Genomic DNA, 22,665 nt, shown 5'->3' with positions numbered 1-22,665 from the left:
AAATACCAAAAGGAAAGCTGTCGCATCCCTTATGTCTGTCGCAAACTCCTTCCCAGGCCTGCCGACTACCCGAAAGAGATAATGGATAGGCGGCTCTGCGATTCCCCCGATAACTGGTCAAAGGAGAGGAACAAAATCACACCAGGAAATGAAGACAGTACATCATCACGTGGAAACAGGTGCAGTCTCGCCAGCCATGAAATAAAATTTAGATCCAAGCAACTTCCAGGTCCCGTGGAAAAAAGTCACAAAATAAATAGGATAAAACCCAAGTTTGGGAGCCAGTGGACCAGGTCCTTCAGCCTTACTTTCCAGAAAAGATTGGACCTATTTCCATAAGCAATCAGGCAACATGGAGGAGAGCGGCTGGTCTCTGGCCCAATAATTCCTTCTTGGGTTAAAAAAAAAAAAAAAAACCAAAACTGGTATTGTTAACCCCAAAGAAAGGAAAGCATGTTGATAGCAGCATGAGAGCTATAACAACTAGAAACTTCCAACAGCCAAAAGGCCCAAGAGGAGGGGGCTGACCAGGGGGCTGAAATGCGGGAGGACGGGGGAGTCTCAGGCACCGTCAGAGCTGGCTGACAGGGAGCCCGGTGGGTCCTGGGAGCCTCTCTATGAAATATGCATGGTTGTCATTAGCATGCATAGCACTGGTCTTCCTGGATATTGATAAGGAAAAGGCTTTGGGGGGGATACAACTCACTTAGATGTTAACATTCATTAAGATTTTATGGTGAGTGGGATGCTAATTTGGACCATTCAATTTTTCATGGAGCATTGGCCACGTGCCAGACGGTGAGGATATTGAGATGAGGAAGAAATGCTTCTGATCCCTCAGGGCTTATGGTCAAAGGGAAGATGGACGGACAGACAGACAGACACACACACACAGAGACACACACACACACACACTGATCAAGTGTGGGGTTCTGTATTGAGAGGACATCATGTGGAGAGGGAGGGGCTGGATGGTATCACCGGCCTTCACATGAGGGATCAGAGGGTCACAGCTGGGGGCAGACACACAGGAGGGTGGTATCCACAGACAGTGCCCGTCAGATCTGGGGTGAGAGTGTGTGTGTGTGTGTTGTGTGTGTGTGTTTCTCTCCCAATAGATCTTCAGGGTCTGGGGGGTCCCAGGACCCCGTGGCTGCCTCCCCAGGGTGGTCCCAACATGACCCTCCCATTTCTCATCACTGTCATCCACCCCAGACCAACCCCTCCTGCTCCCTGCAGCACACACCCTGTGGCTGGAGTCATCCGGAGCCCTCCACCCTGGGCAAAGCTGCCCCCGTCACACTGCATGCCGCGTGGACTCAGTGATTTTTAAGGCCAACTTAAACAGGGAAGGAGGCTTGATGCTTTCTGTGGCTGGCTTCCTACTCACAGTGGAGTGTTCTTTCTTAAAAGGATGCTTGGATCAGATCCAGCCATGTCAAGAGGATGCATGGGACCTCGGGTGAGACGCCTCTGTTACTAGTTCCTGGAAAGTGCTGGATATGGAAACTGTTGTGCAGAAGCTGAGTGGAGGGGAAAGGAATGCAAGGACCAGCCCCTCGCCCCCCCCCCCCGGTGAGGGGCTCTGATGGACATTAGCAGGGGTGAGTTCCGCTGGGCGTCCGAGGTGAGAAGCGCTGAGGGCCAGGAGCCAGGATTGCTATCTGAAGGTTGGTGTTTTGAAAGCTGTGGGTGCTGCTGTCACTCGACAAAGAGTTCTGTTGGACAATGGATCACTTAGCCTTTAGAACCTCGTTTCTGAGAGAGAGAGAGAGAGAAAGCTGGGTGTTTCGTGAGTGTTTCACATGAGGACATAAATCAAGAGGTTCTTGAGAATAATCAAAGGAGGGGCTTCGTGCAAGGGTTCCCTTCCCAATGCATCAGTACAAACTCACACGCTTGGAAAAAAAAAAAAATCCCTCTCTGCTGAGCTGACCTAAACCACCACAAGTGGTTGCAAACATCCAGGAAGCCACCAAGTGTGCCCATGAAAACAGTCCCTTCGTCCTTGCCCTTCCCAGATGGCCAGGGCTTTTGAAGGAGGAGCCATTCTAGAGACAGACTGGGAGAAGTAAACCAGGCGGTGGGCGCACCCTGCGAATGGAGAGCCACTGTTTCCAAGAACAGTAATGTTGGGGGGACCAGGCTGGGGGACACTGGGGACAAAAGGCAATGAGTCCCAGAAGAGGACACCTCTTGTGGAAGTGGTACTCGGCGGCAAGCAGAGCTTCACCTGGAGAAACAAGGCACTCACTATGGGCACCTGAGCCGGCTGAGAGTGTGCACAAGATGGCTGGGTCTGAGATGAGGGGAGGGAGGGAGGCTGAAGTCAGCAGAAGTCAGGAAACGCCAGGCCCCAAGAGCGACGTGTTATCGGAAACGCATCCTTGAGCTCCCATCCGCCTCTGAGTTACCAATCACTGCTTCTCTGGCCCTAGGAGCCTTCAGACCACCTAAGCAATTGGGTTCCACTTGAAATAAAGTTTATCCAGATGATTCTATAATGAGGTGGTTAAGCCATGTGCAGAGTTGGCATGGGAGAAGCAAAGAGTGGAGAGTCAAGGATTCTTCTCCAGGGCTTGTGCCCTGGAATTGGCCCTGGGAATGGTGTGTGTCGACAGGGAAGAAGCCTGGTACCTGGTGCCTGGGCTGAGGCATGGCTGGCAGGGGGTCTCAATGGGTCACCATCCCCCTTAGAGACTCACTGACTGTCCCGCCACCTTCCACCACGCCTCCCTGACTCCCGCCCTGTGCCTATAGTACTCTCTCTGCTTCCTCTTAAGCGGGCCCACTCCAGGCAGGCTGGAGATTGGGGGTGGTGTTATGCAGCCAAGACTGCTTGACGCTCATAAAAACCTATGTTGTCTGCATGCTAGGTCGCGGCTGGACTGCGTTCCCCGGTCCTCCTGCAGTCACATGTGGCCTTATCATGAAGTTCTGCCCTGACCCAGGGAGATGAGCGGAAATACGGGTCCTTCCAGCACCATCCATACACAGCTTTCTTTTGTATACCTCTGTGGGGCCTGTAATGGAGTCAATCCTTCCAAGGTCACCATGGAAAGCCCTAGTCCAAGGGGACAAAGGATCCAGCAGCCTGAGGTCATGTCCCCCGGGGCTGACCCGATTTTGCACCCAGTTCTGCAACAGGGGCAGCAGGTCGACTTGTACTCGCCACGGTTGTCGGGGTCCCGTGTTACCGTGGCCGGCGTTACCCTGGCTTGCTCAGACGGCAGAGTTGACCTTCTGCCGCAGGTGCTGTCTACACAGCCCTCCCCACAGAGGGCAGGCACGGCTGCAGGAGGCCGAGACTCCTGTCTTTCCACATCTGAGTCCCTCCAGATGGGCCCAGCAGGGCCAGTGCCTGCCATGGGTGTACTGAGATGGGGGATGGATGTGAACACCCACCAGGAGGAGAATTCATTCTCTCTCAGTTGTCCCAGGTAGAAGCAAGTTGGCCTGGACCCTGGTGATCACCTGCCTTTATAGAAGGCCGTCTCACAGAAAGGTTGCTAATGGGGCCCCTTTGGAACAGCAGTGGGGGGTGCTTGCAGTATGCCTCAGGTCCAAAATGCTGGGCTTCTGAGATAGCACCCTACCCAGGACAGAATGGCATTCACTGCTGCCCCCCACCCCGACACCATGATCCACTCCCCTGTCTTATAATAAATGCTCACACCCACCTTTCAGGAACCCCCTCTCCTAACCTGTGGGCTTTGGGATGAGCAGAACCGGCCCAGGCTCCAGGCACAAAGAAGTTATGCGTATTCTCTAAGCTTAAGTTCAGGCCACATCTCTGGTGACCGTGATTATTTCTGGGGTAAGCAAGCGACTTAAGCTAATCCAATCAGAGTGAATTCTGGGGTTTATCTGGAAGCTACCAGGGAGAAAAATCTTGCTCTTTCCTGCAGGCCTGGAAGCAGCCAAAGCTACGCATGTTCTTCTGCAGGCCTCTCACCGACACATGGGGCTTGAGAGTGGACTCACAAACAGAAAATGGGCTGAGAGGCAGTGGAAAAAAACCAGTCCTGATCACCTGGCCTCAGCACCTAGATCCAGCTCTACCTGAAGACAGAGGGCTTTCCAGGTTTCATTTTCAATCAGCATTACCTGGGTTGCAATTTTTTTTTTTACCCTTTTGTGTGTCTCTGTGTGTGTGTGTGTGTGTGTGTGAGAGAGAGAGAGAGAGAGAGAGAGAGAGAGAGAGAGAGAGAGCCCTTGGCTAAAGTTTTTAATGGAGGAGATCTTGGAAAGAACACACAGGTCCAGAGGGCAAGAAGTCAACATAGGCTTCAGAAAAAATATAAAGAGAAAAGGGGGCCTGTTACCTCTCTGCAGGGACCAGCAAGCCTGGGTCCCCTGGGGCAAGCCAACCATGGGAGAGGCCTGATGTGCCTGTTACCCCAGCCCCGGGGAATCATCCTACACCTCCCAAGCCTCCTTCCTCGGTGCTGCTCTTGGAAGAATTATGCAGAACGGTGAAGAGTGGGAAACAGCGTAAATGCACAACAGTCAGGGGCTGCTTCAGTGAGCTGGTTGCCTTGGGCAGGGCATTTCTGAATTGCATGTAATAACATGGAAACTGTGCAATGCGGGAAGAAGACGATTACAGACAGGAAAAGTGAAATACACGCTAAGGTCAATGCTTGGGCTGTGGGATCATTTTTCCTTCCTCTTCTGCTTTGTTTTGTGAATTCTCTTGGAGATCGACTTTTATAACGGAATGATGTTTTGGGTGGTGTTCGTTTGCTGGTGATAATCTACCTACAGAGAGAGAGGGGCATAGACAGGATCCACTTCTGAAACAAAGGACAGGTAAGGGGGGCGTGACTACCCCACTGCCCAACAAGACACCTTGACCAGGCAGTCCAATCCCATCCCAGGTGGTTCACTCAGCAGGTGGAAGGCCTGTGGCTGATGCGCTTGTCTCTCTGGACCTCGGTCTCCTCCTCTGTCTTTGAAAAGGGATCAGAAGAGTCGTCCGGAAACGGGCCCAACCTCCCAGGACTCCACCTTACGCTGGCCAAACAACTTCACGGCTCTGTCCTCCGTTCTACCCAGGAGGACCATCAACACACTCTGCCCTGCCCGCGGGGGGACTCGCTTTGGAAGCTGCAAATCACCACGCACAGCCAGAGGTTGTCTTGTTAGAGGCTCTCTCCGGCTTGGTCCTGCCTCGGCCCATCTGCTGTCATTTGTACCCTCTCAAGTTAAGCCATCTGTAAATAGCAAGACAGCCTTGTCTCTGGTGGCCCCCTGGGCTGCGCCCTTTCTGCTTTCCATGTGACAGAGCCTGCTTACCTGCTCTCCAGCAACACAGCCAGACGGGTGGGAGCCCCACCTGGCTCCATCAGACTGGGGGCCCCAGAGGGGGTCGTCCTGGGGGTGCAGAGTCGTAGGTTTTAGGAGTTACTCAATGAGACCCACCCTGAAGGGCTGCCTTCTCTAAGTGGGGGGCATTTGAGAGCCAGGCCTGGAAAGGGGGGGTCAGCGCCCACCCCTTGGTCACTGAGGCTCTGAATCAGACTGCAGAATCCACTTCTCAGAGGAAAAGAATAGGCAAGAAGTCTAGGAGTGGGCACCAGAGAGACTCTCAGATGGGCCTGATCCACCTGTTCTTGGGATGGATGGAGAGAGCACGGCTTGACCACCGCAGGTCTAGGAGCTGGTCAGTGAGGTCAGATCCGAGGCATGATTCCTGCTGGCCACGTGAGTGGGCCTCTGCGGGCCCCTGCCGCTCTCAGGCTAGACCCAGCCTCCCTCGGCCTCATGTGGCCTGCACGGCCAGCTGCCCCTCCCCGCTCACCCTGGACACAGCCACACAGAGCTGCCGATCCTGGTGGCTCTGGTCTCTGTCACCCAAATAGGAACAGGTTTCAGAGTGGAGGAGCCTCCGTGCACAGTTACATGGGACCCCTTATGTTATCTGGGGCTCCCCTGGACACACCCGGACCTGCGTTCCCACAGTCAAGCCAGGTCCCTCCGCGGCATGACTTGAACCTGTCCCTGGCCTGTTTTCCTGTCTCCCCCCCCCCCCGCCCCGTCTTTCTACTTGGCAAATCCCTCCTCATCCTTCAAGATAAGTTGAAACCACGTCGCCTCTGGAAGGGAACTCTCCTTGCCTGCCGAATACAGGCGCCCTTCCTCGCCCCTCCGCAGCCAACGCTTTGGTTACGACCTTTATGATGGCGTCTGGCAGGCGGTCTACCATCAGGGTTTCTCAACCTTGCACTTACCGACATTTGGGGCGGATCATTCCCTGGGTGGGAGAATGTTCTGAGCAGGATGCACATTGCGCAGCATCCTGGCCTCTGCACGCGGGTAGCCACCCCCACTCAATATGATAATAGCTGCAAAGATGCCCCCAAATCACCCCAGCTGAGAGCCACTGTCGAGTTGTGCGTGTCTTTCCTTCTACTATGTGGAAAAGTCTAAAAGGGCATTTTATTCTCCTCTGCAGTGGTTAGTTCCCAGGACACGGTAGTAGAAACTGTCTTCTGAATGGGAGCTTGAAGTACCCGCAAAGCTCATCTGTCAACTCCATATCATGCACTCCCAATCATGACCACTAGAGGGCAGAAAAGGCCTGCCAAAGGAGCAGCGTAGGGCGAAGGGCGCATTTCCAATGTGAGCCCAGGTCCCCGGCCCAGGTCTCCCGCCCCAGCTCTGGGGGCCACAGTCCCTCCTACCAGCTCCTCCTGGTCATCTCCATGACCAGTATCGCTGATCCCAGGCCTCAGTCCTCAGACCTTCGCTCCTTCCTCCCGACTTTCCGCCCCAGGAAAATCTCATGCAGTGTCTGGATTTTAAATACCTTCTCTCTACCTGCCCATAGCTCCCCAGGGTGTCTCTAGTCTGGACACCTCCTCCGCAAATTCCAGATGCGTGCCCAATGGCCTGTTGGAATCCCACGGAGGTCTAATTCACAGCCACCGGGACCTTAACACTGCAACCACGTCAGAACCTCTAATGTTCCCCACCTCCATGCCCCTCCCCCCAAGACCCCTCCCCCAAGGCCCCCTCCCCCAAAGCCCCCTCCCCCAGTACCCCCATCACAGAAGACAGCCGCCCCAGCTCCTTCCAGTGGCCCTGGAAGGAACTTTGGACTCTCTCTGCCTCTCATTACCTACCGCCAGTCTTTCAGCCCACACTGTCTGTTGTCCCTTCAACACCCTGTGTGTCCCCCGCAGCACCTGCACCTGGGCTCTGGCCACCAGCTGCCTGGGCTAGTCACTGTGGCCCCTCCTCCTGGCCCTCTGTGGAACCCCACAGCAGCTGGGCGGTCCTTTCCAGCCACGGCAGCAGGTCTTGTCCCTTCTCTGCTCAGGAGCCCACCCAGGGCTGCCAGCTCTCTCACACCCAAGCCATGGACCTTACAGGAGCCGCAGGGGGCCCTCCCCGCAGCTGCCTCCACCTCCCCTCCCCATCCACCCTCTGCCCCGGCCACACTGGGCCCTGGGTCTCAGCTCCACAGCTTCCTTCCAGGCCCCCCCACTCCTCCCTCACAGTACCACCCAGCTCACTCCCCACCTCCTGCCGCTCCAGGTCCAAACACACCTGCTCAGCAGGGCCTGTCTGGGCCTGCGCCCCCTTCCCCACCCTCTCCCCCTACTTTTCTCATTACAGTGATGGTGAACTGGGTGGATGAACGGACAGTCAGACAGACACATGATGCATTTTACGTAGCTTCTTGTTTCCTCCCTTGCTGACTCAGGAAAGGGATGTGGAGTCTGGTTTGTTCCCTGCCGCAGCCCAGGGCACGGCCCGTGGTAGCAGGTGGGATGAGGGAGTAATGTGCAGCAGTTAGCTGTGGCAGACGGGGAGATGGGGGACGGGGGTCTTCCACCCCAGCTTTGCAGCTTTCTTCTGGTAGAGCCACTGGCAAGTCTCTCCCCACCCCTGTCTGCCTCAGCTTCACATCTGGAAGGTGAGCATGGAGACAGGGTGCCCATGAAGTGGGCTAATGTGTGCAAAGGGCCTGGGGCAGGAAGGGAACTGGGGCAGAGCTGGTTGGCATCTCATGGGGTGAGTAAAGACCCATCTGCAGAGAGGAATGTCGAAAACCAACATCTCAGTCAGGGTCCTTCTGACCTGAAGCCAACTCCACACCTGTCCCTCCCCCCAGGAAGGAGAGAACACCAGCCCACAAGGCCGACAGCACCTGTCTCAGACACACTGGGTACCCGTCCACTTACCTGGTCTGATTGGGAGTCAGTGGGACCAAGCTGAGTCTGGGATCCATCTTCACAAGCTCCCCAGCTGATTCTTGCCTTAGGTAAACATTTGGAAAAAATCCTGGCGCAGAATCCAACTAAGGGCAGGAACTCGGGTATCCGACTACTCAGGGTTCAGATGCCAGGATCATTCTTTGCTGTGCCACTCTGAACAGGTTTCTCAACCTCTCTGAGCCCCCGTTTCTTTATCTGTGAAATGTGGGTGACGGACTAGCCTGTGGGGTTGCGTGAGGATTATGTGAAGTGATCCATGTAGAGCGCTGGGCACAGCGGCCACGCTCCACCAGCGAGGCACAGCTGTTGCGGCGGATCTTGTCGCCTCTGCTCCATCCACAGGGAAGCCTCCCAGGTTGTGAGGTTCCCTTGGGCCCTGTGCTCGGTGCGCGTGGGCGCCTTCACCTGGAGGGAGCGCTGGCGTGCGTGGTCACTCGGGGAATGGATCCCTGGGGCACTGCCCAGCAGCCCTAGAGGCCCCACACAACCTGAGCAATACACGGGCAGTGAGGACGGTGACCAGGTGAGAACACCTACCTGCACCCAGGTGGGGAGTCACACGGGCACTTGGAGCCTCCCAAAGGCCCCCGCTACCTGGGAGGGCACTACCTGGGCACCTCCTCCTGGCCTGGGGGCACCCTGGCTGGACCCTGCTGACCGACAGAAACTCGGCCTTCTCTGCCTGGGGAAGAGCCTGTCCCGATTCAGGCCTGCCTGAGCGAGACCCAGGTTGAAGGAGTGGCTTCCTGGCCACATGCAGGAACTGGGAATCAGTGGACATGGAAGGAGGGAGACAGAGAGGGACAACACCGCTCTTCAGAACACTGAGCCACCCTCCCCTACTGGTCCAGAGTTCACGCATGCTGTTCCCTGGATGTGAGGCCTTCCGTGCCATGCCCTCTTCACCCAACGTGGTTAACCCCGGCTCCTCCTCGGGGCTCTGCTGAAACCCCACACTGAAGGAGCTTCTCCGCCAGCCCCTTGCCCGGTCTGCCTGGGTGTCCTGTGAGCACCCTTGGCAAGCTGCACGAAGCCCCCACCCAGGGTGCCAGGCGGCCCCCGGCCCTGGGCTGGCAGCTGTCCTGCTGTCCCACCCCTCCCCACCGCCCCCGCTCCCAGCTCCTGGTGGAAGTTTCTAGAAGGGCCTTTCACTGGGGACACTCTGCCTGGTTTCTCAGCAGCCCCTGAGCCTTCTGCACACCCCAGGCCACATTCCCCCTGAGGACACAGGTTCACAGTGACCCCCGGGTCCCCCCCTGCAGACTGTACACAGGGAGTGGACTGGGAGCCCCAGGGCTGGCGGCAGAGGTCAGCAGAGGGGCTGTGCCCAGGGACCCAGGGGTTCCTAACAAGAGAAGCCCAAGCTGCAGCAGGGAGGAGCCGGGTGAGAGAGAAGGGGACAAGGACCGGCCAGAGCAGCCCGTGAGCAGAGCGGCCCCCAGCGGGGCCCGGAGACAGCCAGCCTGCCAGCTCCAACGCCCCATGAATATTTAACAGCCGTCAATATTTAATTAGTGCAGACAGATTAACTCTGAAATCGCACACTCCGGGCCGCGCTCCTGGAAGGGGAGTGTTGGAGGAGGGAGATGGCCCCGAGGAGGGACACGCTTCCCACCACATGGCCCCCGCTCTGCCCGCCTCCCCACGCCCCGACGCCTCCCCTGCAGAAGATGCCACACTCTAAAAGTCAAGGGGCAGTGACACTGGGGGAAGCCGAGGGGAGGGCCTGGGGACAGTGGCCAGGAGCAGCCCAGCGGCCTCTTCCACCAGCACCTCCACCAGCCCGGGCAGATCTGGACCACCTCAGCCCCCCTGGCCGGGCCTTGGGGACGCACCTGCCTTCCAGACCAGGGTCGGTGTGTGATCACCTCTGAGTCCGCCACCGGGTTGTGCTGTTTATTGTGACAGCCTCAGGACCTGGGGTCTTTGGCTCCCTGGGAGTCTCTTGGAGTGTTTCCACATCCAGCGCCACCTTCGTGTTGAATGGAGTGACCCTGGACTTTGTTGACACTCAGCTGGTCGCAAATGGCCATCATCGGTGCCTTTTGTTCATCAAGACGTTTGGGCAGAGACTTGTAAACGGTCCCAGCTGTCCTGGGCTCTGTCTGCATCTCTAAAGGACTCGGCTTTCGCAACTGCACCCACTTGCTCCACACCCCTCTGCCCTTTATGCTTTGAGCATCCTCCCGCCCCTGTACCTCCTCCCAGCCTTGACTCCGAGGACCTTTGTCCCCACGATGACTTGATCGATGGTCTATTCTGTGATCACCTTCCTGTCTCCCCCAGGCTAAGCCCCTCAGAGACTCCTGCTTAACTTGAGAAAGGGTACCTTTCCTCCTGGGTGCTTCGTGATTTGTTTTTAATTTTAATAAATCAAAGTTACAAGAAATTTTAGGCAGGAACTTGAGTGCTCCCAAGCACACTATGTAGCTGGCTGTGTAGCAGTTAGCTACTGCTGTGTAACAAACAATCAATCCTCAGTAGTCTGTGTCTGTGAGCATTCATTCTCAAGAATATTCAAGGCAAAGGGGTTTGGATTGGTCTGATTTCAGCCAAACAATTACATGTCACGCCACAGAAGCTGGGAGAGCTCCACTCCTCACAGAAAGACAGGGACGGTGAAGGCAGCTCTGCTCCGACCCCCTGGATGGTGGGCTAACTGGGACATGTTCCCCTTGTGGCAGAGGAGCAAGAGGAGGCCAACACAAACACACTTCTTGTCCTCACCTGTGTCACGTTCACTGACATCTTAATGACCAAGGGAGCCACGTGGCCAGGCTTGAGGTCAGGAGGCAAGAAAGTAAACTCTACTCATGGTGGAGCGTCAGGAGGGTCGACCAGGCGTGTGAAGGTCACAGGTGGGTCCCCGTCACACCGTGCACAAGACCTCCCGTGGCCCAGCAGCCTGACCGCCTCGGGTCTGCGGCCCTGCCTGCCTCTTCCTCCCTCCCTCACCCTCACCCAGGGCCCTGGAGCCGTCTGGTGAACAAAACAGCAGGCAGACAAGAAATGGAGTCAGAGAAGCCATGGGCCTGAGCGCCCGAGGCTGAGAGCAGACGGAGCCACAGCCGAAAACCAACGCCCAGGCCCGACGGCAAGGCTGGGTGAGAGAAGGACTTTGGATCCCAAGGACCCACCTACACCGGAGGACTGTGACGTCCTCGACCCTCAACGCCGGCCCCTCTCTTCCTCCTCAACGTGTAACTTCTGGAATCTTCTCTGAACACCTCGACGTCAAAATCAGACAGCCCCCTCATCGCCGTCCAGAGAATCCCAGGGATCCAGGACACAGGATGTCTGGAACTTGGCCGGATCCAATGCCGAGGGTTAGAAAATGCAACTGGTAAATTTAAAAAGCATCTTCTCTGGACTCGGCAAAGGTTGGGTTCAAAACCTGGCACCACCCCTGGCTAGCTAGCTGAGTGATCCTGGAGGGCCCCACCCAATTTCCGGGGCCTCTACTTCCTTGTCTGTAAAAGGGGCTGATGGCTGTCAGTCTCCACCCAGTGACGGGGCGTCAGAACCGAGGTCAGCAAGTGAGGTGCCCAGCAAGGAAGGTCCCAGGCCCCACGCGGGGCTCAGCACGCAGCACTCTCTCTTCCATCTCCACGTCTTGAATCTTCACTTACTCTGCCTCTCCCGCCCCCCAAAAACACAGCATTAAAATACCTGCCAAGGACCTCCTAATTCCCTCGCTCACTCCCCCGGCCCCAGGGCCTACATGCGGGCCTGGAGATTCGGACCAGCAGGCACCTGATTTTTTCCAGGCTTCTCTCTCCTCCCTTCCGCCCGCTGTACTGACAAGGCTTCTGTCCCTCTCTAATTGCCCATCCCCGGGATTTTTTTCCCCTTTCTTTCCCTTGTTAAAGACCAATTTCACAAAGCACTTCAGAGGCCCAGCCATTTTTATCATCATCATTAATTTTATTTCCCTTGTCACTTACTCATGGGTCCAGCAGCTTTCAAGTGTCTCTTGTCCCCTGATTATTTGTAAAACGCCCTCCTTATTCCCTTTGGCGGTCCCAAGGCTCTCTGCAGCTTTTATTTCTTCTTGGCCGCCCTTGGGGTTCTGGAAGCCTTGCTGACCCCGGTTCCTCTCTGCCAGCAGCCAGCCCCGCCCCCGCGGCCCCCCAGCCCCGGCTCCTGCCCGCCCTCCCAGGTTCAGTCGCCACCGCGGGGCCTGCCAGGCGGAACCTCCCTCAACCCCGGGCACTTGGGAGGTCCCCTCTTCTGTACCCGCTCTGGGAGCAGGGGGGCTGGTGGGTCATGTTGACGGCCAGAGGAAGGGAACAGACAGGCCTGGGCCCTCCTTGGCACTGTCCCTCCTGACACCTCCCGGACCCCGGTCTGGACACAGGAACAGCTGTTCACTCGTGTTCCAAAAACAACATTATTGAAGCGTAAGTGGTGGACAATGCAATCCGTCCATCTTAAGTGTTAAATCACGGACTTTAGTGACAGTCGGGAAAGCTACCGAGTGGCACGTCCATTACCAGAATCCTGGCTTAGAACCTTTTCATCAAGCCAGGACGGTTCTTCATTTCTGTTGAGTCCCACTTCCCAGCCTCATCCCTGGGCATCCACCAATCTCCTTTCTAGAATTGCCTTCTTAGAGGGCAATTCATAACAATAAAGCTACAGGGCATGTGGTCTTCTGTGTCTGGCTGCTGTCCTTTAGCATGTAGTTGAGGTTCATCCATGTCATAGCATGTATTTTATTCCTTTTGACAGCTGAATAGTATTCCATTGCATGGGCATACCACATTGGGTTTAATCATCCGCCTATGGATGGACATGGAGTAGTTTCCATTTCAGGCAACTATGAATAATGCTTGCTTTCTGTTTATGTGGACATAACAGAAACATTTCGTTTTTCTTAGGTAGATATTTAGGAGTGGAATTACTAGGTCAGATGGCAATTTTATGTCTACCTTTGTAAGAAACTGCCCGAGTCTTTTGCGAATTGACTGTAAAATGTCTTTCAACCCCATCAACAATGAGTGAGAATTCCCATTTCTTCCCGTCCTTGTCAGCACTTGTTACACTAGTGTTTTGACAACAACCACTCTCGTGGCAAAGTGACGTCTTGGGATTTTTGCGTTGCATTCCTTAACGATGTTGAGCAGTTTTTTATGGACTGGATGCATGCGCCATTTGAGCAGGTGTTTATATTTACGGGGCACCTGCTATGTGGCCAAGCTCTTGTAGAGACCAGTGAACAGCACAGGTACAATTCTTCACGAACTTGCCCTCTTTTTGGGGGAGACAAGTACCCAAGACGACAGACACCTCAGATGTCAGACAGTGATAACTGCTGGCCAGGGAGAAAACAGATACATATAAAATGATAAGGGGTTGAAGTTTCAGATAAGAAAGTCACAAAGACTCACTAAGCAAAGACCCGGGGAGAGCAAGGTGCTAAGGAAGGAGAGAGTTTCAGAACAGGAATTGCAAAGGCCCTGAGGTGGGACTATGGGGGACCCGCTAGCCAGGAGGCCATGTGTGATGTGAAGTCAGAGAGGGGGGATCAGATCTTGTTGGGTTTTGCAAGTCACAGCAAGATGTATATATATATATAAAAGAGAGAGAAAAAGAGAGAGGGAGAGAGAGGCAGAGAGAGAGAAGTGGTTGAACAGCTTGAAAAATATTCATGACACAATCTGACCTACATACTCACAGAGTCACTCTGGAGAAGGGACCCGGTGTGGAGTATGGGGACAGGCGGAGAAGCAGAGGGAGTGGGGAGACCCATTAGGAGACTCCTGGCTGACCCATGACACCAGACACAAGGGTGACACAGAGTGGGGTGCAGACATTTTCCGTAGCGAGCTGACCGGATTTGCCAGTCAACTGATGGTTGTCTGGGAAGAAAAAGAGAAAAGACAAGAACCACCTCTGGTTTTCAGCCTGAGCCCCTGGAAGCATGGACTGCCACTCCCCGAGACGGGGACGCTGCAGGAAACGCAGGTCTGGGAGGAGAAGATGGGCAGCTTGGTTTGGACGGGCGGGGGGGGGACACCCTCCGCAGACAGGGAGCAGGCAACTGGATGCGTGCTCCAGAGCCCGGGTGGGAACGCAAGCAAGGAGGGCCAGTACACAGCAGGCGCTCAATGCCAGGAGACCAAAGCCGCCTGGAGACCACAAGGTGATTTTGGTGAGGCAGTTCTCTGTGACTCGCAGTGGAGGTGTTTCGGGGATGGCGGAGCCCCAAGGCCCAGTGTGTTAGCCGCTATTCAGCCCTGAGACCAAAACACCTGGCGAGACGGACTCACAGGAGGAGTTCACTTTGGCTCCTGGCTTCAGAGACCTCATTCCGTGGTAGGGTGGACTCCACTGTTCTGGGCCAGAGGTGAGGCAGAAGGTCACAAGGTCACAGTGGGACACAGTCAGCTCATGGCAGCCGGGAGGAAGAGAGAGGAAGAGGAGCCAGGGACAAGGGATAGTCCCCAAGGCCACGTCCCCAGTGACCAACTGCCTCCAGTTACGCCCCACCTGCCTGTCACTACCACCAGGAGCCCATTCCAATCATTAATCCATCCCATGGACTAATCCTCTGGCAAGGTTACAGCTGTCAGGATCCAATCACAGCCTGAAAGCCCCACCTCTGAACCTTGCTGCACTGGGGGGCAGGCTTTCAAGACACAAGCTTTTTTTTTGGAGGGGGGCTCATTCTGTAAGGGTAAAAGAAATTGAAGTTAAAGTGTAAAAGTTAAAGTGTAAAAGACCGGGCATTGTAAAGTTTCTAAGCTGCAAGGCCTGAGTTAAAAAGTAAAGGACCAGGTATTGTTAAGTTCCTCTGCTACCCCCCAAACCTGAAATTCCTGTAGCTGTTAGGACAATACCCGAACTGCCCAGTAAATATTCCCACTGACCCTCTGGTTGTTTAATAACCTGGGACCCTGTGTAGCCTGGCACGTAGGCATTCAGGGCCCAAAACCAATCAGTTTGAATGTGTACCCCCCTTCTTAGGATTGACCAATCACCCCCGCCCAGCCTGTTCCCGCCATTGAATGTGCTGATCATGTCTCAGAGTTGTTGTTCAATTTTCCCGCGCCTCATGATGATTTGTTCTGATGTATGCAAAGCCCCCGTCCTCCTCAAAAAGTGTACTTAAGCTCTGCCTGACCTCGGCTCTGGGCTCTGGGCTGCTCTCCCTTCTTGAGTGAGCACGGAGCCCCAGCTCGCTGGATTGGATCTTCAATAAACCCCTTTTGCTATTGCATGAGTTGGTCACTTGGTGGTCTCTTCCTCCGACGTTCGCCGGACCCTTACAATTCCAGATCTAAGCCACAGCACCTAACCAGGCTCCTAAGCTCCCCCCCGTGAGCCTGAAAGCAGCTCACCCACCCAGCTTGGGGTCTAGAGAACGAGGTCCGGTCCCCCTCTTTGGGGTCTGCCTTGTGTGCTCCCAGACTCCATATGGAGCCAAGACGGAGGGGCCCCCCGGGGCGTGTCCACGAGGACTGCTTTGCACCGAACTGTGTCCCCTGCCCTAGTTCCTCTGCCGAAGCCCTCGTCCCTGGTGTGATTGCATTTGGAGAAGGGACTTGAAGGAGGTAATTAAAGCTAAGTGAGGTCATAAGGATGGAGACCTGACAAGATGGGCTCTTGTCCTTTTAAGAAGAGACACGAGAGACTGCGTGTTCTCTCTCTCCCCCACCCCAACCTCCACCACCTACCTTGCGCACCCACAGCCACCTGCAACAGAGAATGCAGCGGTCACCAGGTCTGAAATCACCAGCCACCTGACCTTGGGCTTCCCGACCTCCAGGCCTGGGGGAGAGAAATCTGTTGGCCAGCTGGCCCCATCTATGATAGGATGTTTGGTTATGACCAATCCCAGCACTCAAGGGGACGCTGCCCCTGAAACAGGATTTCTGCACATTTGGGGACATTCCCACCAGAGCCCAGAATCTGACCTCTCACATCACAACTGCTCTTCCTGCGGCTCAAGAAGAGAGGCGGAAGCCTGCTCCCCAGCGAGATTCTCTCCACAGGAAGAAGGAAGGAGGCCCTTTTACTGGCCAACAGGGCTCGTGACAAAGCAAAAGCCACCAGCTTTGTTCCACTTCCCGTCTACCCTAGCAGCGTTACTCCTGCACAGACCATGACCACAGCCCACGCGAGGTCGGTGCTGCGCTCAGACCTTGCTCCGTCCTCCAAGTGACCTGCAAAAAAAAAACAACCCTCTGGCCCCAACTGGTGACCTCGGTGGCTGGGCACTGCCAGCGCTCTGCACTCTCCAGGGCACCGCCTTAGCCTCTAGCCCTCTTGACCTCCCTCGAAGGACCTCTCTGCCCTTTGAACTTGGTGCTTTATTCCCCCACCCCCCACTGCTGGAATGGAACCCAGACCTTCGCCCACCGTGGACAAGTGCTCTGCCACAGAACCACAGCCCCAACACCTGATTCTCATCTCTGACCATGCCAGGTGTGGGAACTTGGAGCCCCTCACCCCTGGTGTTAGCCTGTGGTGTATCTGAACTATCTGGGGATACTCTGGGGACTCCTCATGGGTCCCTTTCACCCTTTGACCCTTCTACCCACCTTGGGCTGAATATCCACGTCCCCCCCACCCCAATCCTAGTTGAAACCTTAATCCCTACGTGATGGTGCCTAGATTGAGCTCTGTCCACCACGTGAGGACACAGCAAGGTACTAGGCGTCTGAGAACAAGGAGGCGAACACCCGGGAGGAGTCCGACCCTCACGATCTAGGATGCCTATCGTCCCCAGAACCGTGGGAAATGAACATTGATGTTCAAGCCATCCGGGCCACAGAGATCTGCCCTCCTCTCCAGACCTCCACCTCGTTCTAGTCTGGAGGATCGTCCAGGGGACTAAGCACACAGACTACAGACCGGCAAACAGACCCGACCTTGGAAAAGCAAAGTCTCCTTCCCCCAAATTATGGGGTCTGTGGAACATCCTCCCTGTCACCCTGCAGACAGAAAGAAAGGCTATTCAATTTAAGCACAGGGTGGAGATATTTGAATTTCAAAGACTTGTGCTAAGCAGGAAAAAAAAAAAAAAATGGCCCCCCAGATTGAGAAGGGAGTTGATACAAATGCTAAGTGACAAAGTACAACCCAGTCCTCCTCGGGCTCCAGGAGTGTGTGGTTCAGCAAAATTTTAAGAGAAAATTGGAGGATTCTCAGAGTGGCTGGTTTCACAGACTGCCAACTACGGATGCCCACGAAACCAACCCAAGTTTACGGTCACCGTCTTTACAGAGGGGAGAGGATAGTTTCACACATACACAAATAAATAAATAAAAGAGGTAGGAAAGGTCTAACCCTAACGGAGGGGGGAAAAAAAAAAAAAGAAAAGCACAATCCTTCTGAAAATGAATGAATTCAGCTTGATGAAAAACTCACTCATGTTTTTCTCATCTCGCCAAAGCTGATGCAAACTTTGGCAGAAATCACTGGAGTGCTTGAATTAAACACATATTAATTCCTACAAAATGTGCACAATCCTATAAGTAAGTGTTCCAGGCTCCCCCAGATGCTGCCTGTCTCGAAGCATCTACATGCGCGTTGGAGAGGTGCCCAGTTCAAAGGATTGGGGAGCCCCATCTTGGCCCCCCCCGGGGGCTTTTCCTCATCCTAGGCTCTCCCCATTGCCCCCAAGATGTCTCCCTGGTGTTCCTCCACAGGTTTCTGATAAGCTCCTACCTGACATTCTAAGGAACTGGTGACTAGGTTTCCAAGAACAGCTATTTCCTGCTCAGCGGCCCTCGGGTTAGCATCAAGGTTAAGGATGCTTCCTGCTGGGTTCTGTAGCCATCTCTTGACATGCACACATGGAGGCAAACCCACAGTCCTCCCTCCCTCCCTTCCTTCCTTCCGACCGCCTTTCTTACTGGCCTCTGCTGTTCTTCACCACGATCCGGGTTCTATTAACAAGCGTGGTGGGTGCACCCTCCAGGAGACCGGAACAGAGCGGGAGCTGTGAGGAAAGAAGCTTTAGAATCTACAGAAGTCCAGGTGTCACCGAATAGCATGACCTCAGCGTCAGGAGGCACGCAGTGTTCCACAGGTACCAGTGAAGAGAGGGACCGGGAAGAGAAGCCCGGATGCAAGAGAGAGGAGCAGAATGTTCTAGAGGAGGTTGGGCATCTGAGTGTTCCAACTCCAGCCCCAGGGGTCACGCGTCACTGGCCAAGTCGCTTAACTTTAGTAACCCCAGCATCGTTACCTGTAACAATCCATGATACCACCATCTCAAGGGCCATGTGAGGATCAGATGGAACAAGGTACCCAGGGCCACTCACACCGTGTCCGGCCTGAGCAGGGCGGCTCGCCTACCTTCCAGACTCCTTGACTTCGGAGCAGGTGTGAAGTCAGCAAACTCGGAGTGGGAGGCCCATGAAAGGCGCAGGGACAGACTCTGGAGGGAGTGGGAAAGAGGCAATAAGGTCACCCATGGCTCCTGCCTGCCAGCGGTGTGTGAAGGCAGACTCTGCACACAGCCTCCCCACCCAAGGCCCCCGCGGGGGGTCAGGCGGGTGTGGGTGGCTGGTCCTCACATCACCCTGGTGCCCACCAATGGGGCGCTGGGCTGGAGACCTTGTGTGCAGGGACTCCACAGGCACATGCTCTTCACCACACACTCTGGGGGGCCAGAGGGGCAGAGAGGTCTGCAGGCTGCCCAGGGTCACCCACAGGTACCCGAGCCACTCAACATTCAGACCCGGGCTAGCTCTTGTTCCATGTCGCCACCTCCTAGGAAAGGAGAAATCACCAGGGGGAAATGACCTAAGCAAGAGAACCCACTCCCCAAGGCTGCAGGTCAAGGAGAGAAAGCTGTCAACTGTCTGATGCCCGCCCCAAGTTCAACGTGGAGGAAGGCGCTTGGAATCTCACCCAAGGAGAGAAGGTGAAGCATCATGGAAAAGAAAAAGAAGGAAGCCAGGATCCGCATCACCACCCACCCCTTCCCTCGCCCCCTCCATCCTCCCCTTGGGCTCCCTCCTCTCTACTCCCTCCACTTGGGTCCTCCTCCTCCCAGAGGCATCCAGCAGCCCCGCCCCCACGCGCATGGGAGTGCACGCATGCTCGGCCCCTCCTCCTCTTCGGTGCACGCCCCCTTGGCCCCAGAGAGCATCCTGCCTCCTTCCACCCCTTCCTTTATCTCAGCTCTTCCAATAATTGCACATTTCCTTGAGACACATTCGAAGGCCAAGGAGAGAGAAAATGACTTCTGTCTGCCAATAACCCCCCTGAGCAAGTTTCTCCAAAGGAGGCATCCTTGACCCATGCGCACGCCCTGTTTTCTCCACGATCTCCACCGTCCCCATCAGCCATCACCAAGTGCCAATTGCGTGCTTGACCCTGGCAGGGCGCTGTACCTCGCTGCAGCAGCCTCCCACCTTCCCCCCAACCCTCATGGTATAGAAGAAACTGAGACGCAGAGAAGTTCAGTCATCTGCCCACGGCCACAAAACAAGCAAACAGCGGGGACAAACAGAAAAGCTGGTTGGAAGGAAGTTCCTACAAGCCAGGCGCACGCCTGTCATCCCAGTGGCTTGGGAGGCTGAGGCAGGAGGATCGTGAGTTCAAAGCCAGCCTCAGCAAAAGTGAGGTGCCAAGCAGCTCAGGGAGACCCTGTCTCTAAGTAAAATACAAAAATAGGGCTGGGGATGTGGCTCAGGGGTCCAGTGACCCTGAGATCAACCCCCCCCCCTACAAAAAAAAAAGAACAAAAAGTTCCTACTGTGCTATTCATGGAGCTCGCTGCAAGGCACAGAGCTTCCTCGCTAGACTCTTGAATCTAACAACAGAAATGCTCTAGCCTAGTTGAGCAAAAGGAATTTTCCTGGAAATACATCTGAGCCTCAGAGCGGCGGAGGAAGGCTGGAGAGTCAGGCTTGGAAGAGCTCGGGAACTCGGACCACGTGGAGGCCAGGCATGAGAGCAGGAAAGAGGCCCCCCTGCTGGGGAGGGTCTTCAGCGCCCTCTGTGTGGGAGGCTGCGTGGCTCCTTCCTGACTCCAGAGGGTGGCCTGCTTGCTCCCACGTCATCTTCTGGGATGGGATCACAGGTCCCAGCTTACCAGGTCCTCCTTGTAGCAGATGGGGAAGAAGTCACCCCCGCACAGTGCCACCAGGAGGGAGACACAACAAGACAGTCCTCAGCCAGGGTTGGGGACACGGAGCATAGCAACTCTTTCCAAAGCTGGAATTTTTCTTTTTTTTTTTTTTTTTTTTTTTTTTAGTCTTTTGGCTGGTTTGTTGGTGGTGCTAGGGACTCAACCCAGGGCCTGACGGCTGCTAAGCAAGTGCAGGACGGGAGCTTTTAAGCCAAGACTTAAAATCCTGATGAGGGCTCCTTGGGGGCTGTGTGCACAGCTGGCTGAGCCTGCTGCTGGCCTTAATGTGATTACTCGCCCAGCAACCTCTGGAGGTAGGGACTGTTGGCACCCCACTGCAGAGAGGAGAAAACCCCGGCCCAGAAGGCTGAGGCTTCTTACCCCACACCCCACAGTTATCAAGGGCCAAGTCAGAGTTCAGTCCAGGACTGGCTGACTCCAGAATCCAAGCCCTCAAAGGCTCTGCTAGCAAGTAACGCCTCCCTCCGCCTCATAGGGCACCATGCGTGTCCAAGTACTCTCCGTTCACACTCCCAGCAACCTGCCAAGTAGACAGAGCAGGCTCCCAGTCCAAGCCCAAGGGGCCCAGAGATGCTAATCGACCCACTCAAGATCACACAGCAGATTAGTAGGAAGAGCCGGCCCTGGCTCAGTATCTTCCTGACCAACCAGGGAGAGACCCTTTGTCAGAACAGGAAAGAAACTGTTCACTTCCAGATTCCCGTGCTCCGTTCCGAGGCAGGCCATCTGATGCCCAGCCCCCAGTCACCGAGGGCTGGCACCCCACTGCCTGGGGGTCTGGATGCCGATTAAACACAAATGAGGAATTGTTGCCTAACAAATTAGCAACAGGTAAAAAGCAATCAAGCCATCTGCTGCCTCCCACCCACGGCCACCGCCTAATCCCCTTTCTCGGCAGTGTCCCCAGCTCTGTGCTCAAACACAAATTAATATACTGGCCTTTGCATATGTATTTGTGGCTTCAGGTGGGGAGAGAGCCACAGGAGCAGGTGGCGAGGAGGCAGGCCTGGAGATGCTCTGCTCATGCAAATGTCCTTAGTTAGGGAGGGAAGGCCGCTGAAGGGCGAATGGGACAGGTGACTGCAGAGAGGACATGAGCCCTGCAAGGCCGGTTGAGCGGGGGCTGCAGGGACAGGCCTGGGTCCCACGCGGGAAGCCTCTCCACCCGCCCCCTCCTTTCCTCCAAGGTCTTGCATGGTGGTGCTACGTGCCATGTTAGACTGCGGCCAGCAGAAGGCATGGATGGGAACCCAGAGGGCCAGCCTGCCTGCCAGCCAGTCTCGTGCCACCTCTCAGAGTCTCAGTTTCTTCATTGCAAGTTTCCAAGATGCATGAGCGCACCAGCCACGCCCGGGGCTGCTCTTAATACCAACTCTGGGAGCCCAGCCCTTAGGCTCACCTCAGCCTCTCAGCATATGTATATATTTTTTAAAGACAGAGAGAGAGAGAGAAAGGGGGGAGAGAGAGAATTTTTTAATATTTATTTTTCTGTTTTCGGCAGACACAACATCATTGTTTTATTTGTATGTGGTGCTGAGGATCGAACCCGGCGCCCCATGCATGCCAGGCGAGCGCGCTACCGCTTGAGCCACATCCCCAGCCCCCTTCAGCATATTTTTTGAGGGAGATGTTGCTATGCCTATTTTACAAATGAAGAGACTGAGGTTTCATCAAGGCTAAGTATGTGCAAAGGCCCTGTGGAGGGCAGGTCCTGGTGTCTGGGGCCATGGTGGCTGGCAGCCAGTGAAGGGGAGGACCAAAGCTGGAGGTCAGACTGGACAGAGGCCGGTGCAGATCAGGCAGGGTCTGGACAGCTCCGTAGAAAGTTCTAGATTTTCTCCTAAGGGCAACAGAAGGCTGCTGCCAAGGTCGACCCGCGGATGAGCTTCCCCGGTGATCTCACACTGTGTGCTCTGTCCCCACGCTGCCCCCCCCCCCATAAGAGAGACAAGCAGATGGTGCTGCCTCCTCATGGCCCCAGAGCGGCCCAGCAGGAGGACTCCGGGGAATGCCAGGCTGGGAGATTCTCCTAGTCACACACAGGGGCCACACAGAGCTAAGCCCGCATCCTTCCCTCTTTGAAGTCCTGTGTGGCCCAGGATAGGGACAGCAAAGGAGGAAAGGAGTCCCCTCAATAAGGCCTCCTGGGCCACCCAAAAGCGTCAACTTGAGCTTAAAGGCCCATCTCATAAAGCACCCCGCGATGCACTGGGGGCTAGGGAAGGCAGACTCCCATGTCCATGAACTCAGGGTGGGACTGGTGGGAAGGGCTCCCCCGGACGTCGGGCATCCCAGCCCAGGTAGTGACGGTGGCCTGAGTTCTGCCGT

The sequence above is a fragment of the Callospermophilus lateralis genome, chromosome 11, assembly GCF_048772815.1.
Source record: "Callospermophilus lateralis isolate mCalLat2 chromosome 11, mCalLat2.hap1, whole genome shotgun sequence".
NCBI lineage: Eukaryota > Metazoa > Chordata > Mammalia > Rodentia > Sciuridae > Callospermophilus > Callospermophilus lateralis.
Note: the sequence above shows the minus strand (reverse complement) of the source record.